The sequence below is a fragment of the Nelumbo lutea genome, chromosome 1, assembly GCF_056320005.1.
Source record: "Nelumbo lutea isolate HS-2025 chromosome 1, American lotus-T2T, whole genome shotgun sequence".
Taxonomy (NCBI): domain Eukaryota; kingdom Viridiplantae; phylum Streptophyta; class Magnoliopsida; order Proteales; family Nelumbonaceae; genus Nelumbo; species Nelumbo lutea.
In genome coordinates this window covers 116,987,720-116,995,541 of record NC_142684.1, presented here as the reverse complement: position 1 = coordinate 116,995,541, position 7,822 = coordinate 116,987,720, and the positions used below count along the sequence as shown (strand labels likewise).

General features: G+C 38.9%; 1 long non-coding RNA gene across 1 annotated transcript; it reads left to right on the top strand.

Annotated features, from left to right (window-relative positions):
• The first annotated feature begins 1,163 nt into the window (after positions 1-1,163).
• LOC148876995 (uncharacterized) lies at positions 1,164-6,346 on the top strand. Its single transcript, XR_016105512.1, has 2 exons — positions 1,164-1,738; positions 5,789-6,346. It is a non-coding gene; the product is annotated as an uncharacterized LOC148876995 (long non-coding RNA).
• Positions 6,347-7,822: the final 1,476 nt, after the last annotated feature.

The following is a 7,822-nucleotide window of genomic DNA, read 5'->3' as shown; positions in this document are numbered from 1 at the left end:
AAAGAAAGATGACCAAGATGGGACGAACTGATCTGAGCTGGAGGCTTTGAACGCGAGCTCAAGACTATGGCTGAAGATTTGTGGCTAAGGAAAAATGGCCAGGACACCCGCTATTTATAGCCACTGTACGCGGATATCAACGGTTGTGATCGAAGCGATCTGACGGTCCTCATAAAAACCAGTTGAGCGACCCTTGAGGCAAAATCGGTTTAGCATGTTTTTTGACATCCACGGAGTCCATAAGTCGCATGACATCCGCATGTAGACCGTACGCGACCCGGGTTGCGCCTGGTTGAGCCGAGTAGAGAACTGGTCCAACCGATGAGCTAGCAGACAAGAAGGCTCAGGCCCTGAGCTAAATCCACCTAGCAGACCGCGGACTCCCCGCGCTGGGTCAGAACCCTCAGTATGGGGAGTGGGGGGCAATTGATGTAGGGTGATTTGGCCTGACCTCATAGCACGGGGACACGTGGGCATGACCTGGCATAAGTGACAACTTGGCGTGACAGCCTGGCCACAACTCGGCGTTACAAGCTCGTCGAGGCCTAGCTGAACGGCTCGGTGGGTGTGACAACTCGCCGAGAGGCAAGGCCCAACTCACCCCAAGCCTGAGGGTGGAGCGCCCCAAGCTCCCCCTGAGACCTGAGCTCCTCCTAAGGGGCTCCGAGCTCTCCCTTCCTAAGAAGGAAGCACCCCAGCTTCTGGCTAAATGTCCCGAGGGAGAAGTACCTTGGGACAGCACCGTTGACACTCTCGTTCTTACTTGCTTAAGGTTCGCCTCCAATGTGAGCACCTCGGGGTACCTCAACACCTCGATGCATGGTAACTCGGCCCCAGGCGGTTCGGTGCAAAGTAGCTCGGCAACCTGCAGGGAAGATCCACCTGACATTCGTACCTGCCGGATCTGATGGCAGCGCCCACTTCTCTCGACAGGCGGCATCATGCCTGCCATCTCTAAAAAACATAGCATGCCTGACGGGTCTGTACCCTGCAACCGCAGCCTGCACCCGCCATCTCAGCCCTGGCAGTAACGGCTAGGGCAGTGGCAGTTCCGCCTGACGTGGCTGAGCTCCAAGGACCCCAACCCTCGCGAAGCAAAGGTATTGAATCTAGTACTTTCAGCACTCTTAACTCTCTTTGTGTTTTCCTTGAGTTTTCCTCATAATTCTAACTTAGCCATCGGATTGTTCCTGCCGGGAGAGCTCCCCGGCCTTCACGTTCCTCTTTATCTCAGGTGTCGTCCGTCACAGCTAGGAGCCAAGTTGAGCCAAGTTTCAGTCAGGTAATGTAATTCTTCAATTCCTAATAATTAGAGTCTCCCATCTCCAAGAAAACTAGGGTTTCCATAGCCATTTTACTATTTTCCTTCCTCTTCCGTCCAAGATGTTAGGTTTTCATGAACACAATTAGGGTTGCGGAGAAACCTTTGAACCTGACTTACATTCACGGACGGGGCGATAACCGGATGGTTTTGGACGGTATTATTGTCCTCGATTCGGCTAACAAGGTCTCGGCTAATTACGTGATTGGCTCGGGGAACTGTAAGTTCAAGTACACTTACGTGCATTGAGGTATGAGGACGTTTGAACCCTGCTGCGACCGTGCCAAGAATTCCTGGGCCATTGCGGTGTCACCGAGGGTTTGCGGGGACGATGTGTTCAGGGCTTCGTACCAGATGTCGAGCAAACTCTTGGGACTGGAATGGTCAAGAGATTCGAAATTGAATGGGACTTTCAAGGTACATAATTATTGTTTGCCCCATTGATAAGCTTTCTTGCACTATACATCTTTTTTGTTGTCTGGGTTGAAAGAAACAATCGTCTACATACATAATTGAAACGACCAAACAAGACAGGAATGATTCTTCTGTTCTGCATTAGAATTAATTATTTTCTTAATTTAAAGATTAAAAATCCTCATGCCTTTTGATTGATGAGGTCTGTAACATTTGATTTCGCACATTAATGTCCCCTATACGGATTGAAGTCTTGATTTAGACCAGAACTCATAATATTGATATTTTGATGTATAGCAGGGCGCAATGTTTTCTAGTCGACCAGCTTATAACTAGGCACGTTTCTTCAAATGAACTCGTGATAAAATTACATGGCATTTTGTTTTTTGATCAGTATGAAATTCTTTGCCTCGATTCTTCTTCACAGAAATTTTATCACGTCTTATGGCATTACACTGAAAGAAAGCGAAGAGGATGTATGCGTTGATTACCAAAATATTTATTTGGTATCTAATTGTAGAGGTGCTTAAATTTATACTTCTTGGAGAAACATGAAAGCTTTTGAAACATGGAAGGGGGACACATTAGTGGTATTTGATGAAGCTTGTGGTTGAACCAAATCTTGTTGCACTACTGCATTATGTGGCAGGGATGAAGTACTTCAGCTCCAAAACCATGAGAGGCTCGGTTCAGCCAATTGGGTTGTGTTGTGTCTCTGATGCTGTGATGCATTTAGCATAGGCCTCCCTCACTTGGCCGTATCTTTATTTGCACACAAGAGCCCTTTTTTGCATATAGGGTTCAATAACATCAGGGTAATGTGTTAAGGTCCAGAAAGAATGCCTAGAATAAGGTCCGTTTTACAGTACTTGGTCCCATGTCATATGACCAAGTAATTGACCCAAAATCCACGCATGAAAATCCACTCCAACGAGCCTGACATGGAAAAGTCTAGAGGGGAGATATATTTATAATTCAGTGTCTTATGATTCTTTTCTTGTTGTGCAAATTAGGATGAAGGAAGGATCCAATTTTGAATTAAGGGTCCTGTTTTCTTGTTGTGTAAAATGTACTGCTCTATATATGGGTATGTACTCCGTTTCTTCCACATGAATGAAGGATCCAGTTTTGAGCCTGCAATACTTGACAAGTGTGAGAATATGCATTCATCTGAGAGAAGCCACTCTGCAAAAAATAATAAATAAATAAATAAAAAATCCAAAGGTTAGGTCTATATCCAGTCTATCCCTCCCAAGACCCCAGATAACTGAGACCAACATTGTTAATGGCCTTTTAATATGTGCTTTCTGAGAGGAGAATTTCCTCTCAAATGGTGGAGAGATGCCATCATCTTCTTCCTTAATATTTGTGAGACCTTAATTTTGGATAGTTGTGGTGAAACTCTACCTATCCTCAATCTGATTTTATGATCAAGTTGGGTTAGGGTTGAGGATTTAATACATCAGTTTGGGTTAGAATTGATCTCTACTATATCTAATGAGGCCCATGTTGCTTAAGTAATTATGTGTCATGCAACTACACTGTGCTAATCTTGGGTTATCTTTTACTTATTCAAGAGATTATTTTGTCTGCAAAGCTCTATTCATTGTCCTTTTTTTGGATCTGATATAGTAGAAAGAAAGGAAAATAGAGAAAAAAGGAATAGGAAGAAACTCCAAAATATCAATTCCTAGAACCATGCAAACTTCAAATATCATTTTGTTTTTTTTTTTTTTTTTTAAGTTTCTAAAAGTTCAACTACATTTGACTATATTTATAGGGCCAATATAGGGGCTTTGATCTCTTTACTGGTTCCAATATAGATTAAAAAATGGAATAGAATTGGCTGAATCTAATCATATAATGTTGACCCATATAACACTAAATTCTGTAAGCTCTCCTAGTCTCCTTATTTAAATTCTTGGTTCTTCCCCCTGCTTTGCATTCAAGGATCTGAATATATTTTATTTAGAGGGATGTGAGACTTATTTATTTTCCACTGAAGGAGGTTTCAGCTTTCCTCCTCTCTTTGAATAATTTGATTATTGAAGCTTCTTTATTGGTTTTCTGCATTTAAAATTTGTCCAGAACTTTTTGTTTCATACAACTTAGAATCATTTAATTGATAGTCAGATTTGTGTGTGGATCTCTGAAATTTTCAGACCAATTGAAGGAGAAAATAAAAGGCCTGTACATGGTTAAGTCTTCACTCCATTTGGGCTCTTTTTATTGTCTTAAAATCTTCCAAGAGGGATGGGACTTAACTACTAACAATACCTTGTAATAAAGATATATCAGATAGAGGTGCCCAAAATGCAGCTCCAATTGTAATTAGCTTGGTGCTGGTCCATGGATTACTATATTTTCTTCAAATTCTGTCTATCTTCTATTCTTCTTGATTCCAAATGGGCTGAGGGATAGACAATGCAAAATTTCCACAATGGTTTCCTCCCAAAAGGCACAAGCATTCAACTCCTTGTAAGTTCTGCATGCCAACAGGGAATACCAACAAAACTCCAAATAGTTCTTGGGAGTGTACCACCCTGTTGTGTAAATATTTAGTAGTCTATAGAGAAACTATTTCACCATATTATGAGTCCATGCAGGATTTCGGCATGTTATATTTGGTTTTTGGTTGTTAGAATATTATTTTCAGAATACTATATTGGGTTTCAAGTCCATTCCCCCCTTTTTGGTCCCAGCTATCTGGGGTCTTGGGAGTTGGGAGGGGTGGACTGAATTCTGTCCTAATGCTTAGCATTTTTTTAGCATATTGTCAGATTCAAACCTGCATGTCCATGCTTGTCTGCGTAAGATTTTACCACTATACCAAGCAATGGCCCCTATTTTACCATATTGAGTCTACTCTTCATACTTTCCATCTTTGACAATGGTTTGTTTTCACTTCTCTAAACCTTTTGAATTGGATAAATATTGCACAATACGTTTTTGGTAAATATATTGCACATACTTTAGGTCTCTTGACTATGTTTAATTAGACTGCTAAGTAATCTATTTTTGGTTCATGTGGATTTTATTAAAAAATTATTTGCATTTCAAAAGTAGATGCTGATTAGATTTGCTGAACATTGTAACGTTCACGTGTGTGGATGAGAAATTGGGCAGTGCGGACTGATCCACACCACACCACTATAACAATGACCAATCTACATCACACCACAGTCCACAACTGTTCTGAACTATGAACAGAATGTATGGACTAGACTAGTCCACACCCACTGTGGGTGTGGTTTGGACCAGTCCACACTACACCTTTTGATTCCATGCGTCTTATATATAGTTTATGAAGTAATTTACACAATCAATCATAAATATGTAGTTTTTGTATTTTATATGATAAATAAATTGGAAAAGGCATCGATAAATTAATATTAACCAATAAATATTATTTTTTAATAAAAATAGTAAAATAATTAAAAAAATAAAATGTATTAGTTTATTGTTAAAAACATTAAAAAATTAATATTTAAACAAATGAAAAAGAGTGGAGAATGAACACCACTGGGCTTGTGCTAGAATTAACATTAAAATTTATTATTTTATTGATAAAAATATTTAAAATGCTATTTTAAAATTTAAAAATTAATATTTAAAAAATTAAGCACCGTCAGGCTTGTGCTTGCAATGCCCGGTGGTGGAGAACTTCCAACAGTGAAAAAGAAAGAAAAGTATGTAGGACACATGTATTATATCAAAATAGTGTGAAAATGTTGTGGACCAACGACATCAATGAGATATGCGTTGTCGAGATTTTGGGTTGTGGACGGGACCAGTACATGATATATTGTGGGCCATTCCTGTCCACAGCCAACCGAATGCCATGGTCATCCCGTGGCCTGGACCAAAACGAGCCACCATGAGATGACTACGAACACCAACTAAGAGGTCCAGTCATGACTACGAGCCACCATGCATGCCATGGTCATCTCCATGGCAGGCTGGCAGGAATTTTGATTTTAATGTTTATAGGGATTTGTACAATTTTCTCTTGTTGGCAACATTCTAACTTTCAAATCTCCTTGTTTCTCCTAGACTAGATTTCGGCATCTCTCAAGCTGAGACTATGCTGAATTTTGAGATGTGATTTTACTGTTGGGATCCCTGCAAAACAAGCTATTTCTATCGGTTATGTCCCCTTCCCGATACTTTTCTCTGTTCAATACTTAAAATTCATTTTTCAGTGAGCTGCTGACCAGTCATCTGTTGAGTTTTTGTTGTCTGAAGGATAATGGAAGCTAATTCAGCAAACGATGCCTGTTATGTTTGCTTACCTGCTCTGTTACTGATATGGTGGGCTTCATGGAGTGAAATAAGACTACTCTGGGTATTTTCCTTGTATTTGCCCAAGTTCTAGGTATTTCCCTTGACCTTTAAATATCACGCATGTCAAGCGGCAAGAAAATTACAAGTAAATTATTTTATATGGACAAGAATGTAATGGTAGGAAATACGAGTAATCAATAATGGATTGTTATTATCGTTGTATAATTTTGTGCATATGAGTCATGATATCTCCATGATTCTATTATTTATCTCGAGGTTTTGTGTAGTTATTAACAGAACCCATAATACCAATTGAGTACTTTACCAGTGGTTGTTTGATATAATTTTCATTAAAATTTCACAAACTATAATCCTTTACAGTTGACAACTGGGATTCAAATTCAGCCTTATCCCTCAAAAGGCTACAATTTTAGGTGTTCATTCGGTCAGTTTGGTTAGAATTTGGAACTTAATCGATATTGGTTTGATCACTTCTGTAAATCAAACTGAATTCAATTTGATTTTATTCAGTTTTAAATCGATTTGGGCTTTTTTTATGGACTTTTTGCATTTAAACCAACATATAAGACCACATTCGTGGGCTTTAAAACAAGCAAATCAAAATATAATGCAAGCCCAAAGGGGAATTGAAATTTAATAGTAGGTATTCAAGGTCTAATCTTTTTATCACCATACCTTTATTTTAAGAAATTATAATTATAAATATAGAGGGGTTGTATTAATATTAAACATCTATAATTAATATATTTTTTTATTTTTTATATATTAACATTTATAATTTGGTTAAATAATGGTAAAACCAAGCCGAAAACTGAATTTTTAAAAATTCAAATTGAACCAAACCAGACTAGCTTATTTGGTTATATCGGTTTGTTTTCGGTTCAGTAGCCAAATGTACACATCCCTAGCTACAATTCTTCAGTGGCAGGAGACTCGTTCATCTTCCAAAATGGGATGATGAGCTCCCGGTTAGCTCATGGATGGGGAGGCCCCGGTAACACTTGATAATGCACACTGGTTAAAAGCACGTCCCGAAGTCCTGAATGGTATATTTATTGTCAGCTCTCAAATACTCATGGTAAGAAGCTAATTTTAGAATTGACAATAGAGATGCTAAAATATAAGATTTGGGTTCTTATGACTGAAAATATAGCAGAGTTTAATACACCAGAGAGCCTACCCACACAAGAATGAAAAGAAAAACCAGTCACCGGAGACATTACTTAAAATATTCAGAGGGGGATTTAACTAGGTTATGACTATTTATGACATGTCCGTAAACACATGTGGCAAATATTTATGACACCAAGGTGGATGGAACTACATAAAGTATAGGTTCAAAAATATACTTATTTAACAAACTTGGAAGTGGATCCAGTAAGTGATGAAATTTGGGAGAATAGATTGAGTCTGAGATTGCTTGGATATGTGAAGTGAAGACCAGTGAGAAAAGTGATTCCTTATAAGTTGAAGGGGCCAGAGAGTCTAAGATTGATCGGGCTTGATTTTTTTTCTCTCATTTTTGTGTTATTCTACTACACAACACAATGCCAGGGTAGCCAGTCAAATCGGAGTTTTCGGTGGCTTGAGCTTGAGCTTGGTTCAAAAACTTGAAGCTCGAGACTTGATTCAAGCTCGACCAAGCTTTGAGTTTCATACTCAAACTCTACTTGTGTCAATACTCACAAGCTACTCGAGCTGGACTCGGTTCAATCCAATTATAAATAAATCAATATTATGAAATATTATAAATAAAAATATACTATGAAATTTGATTATAAA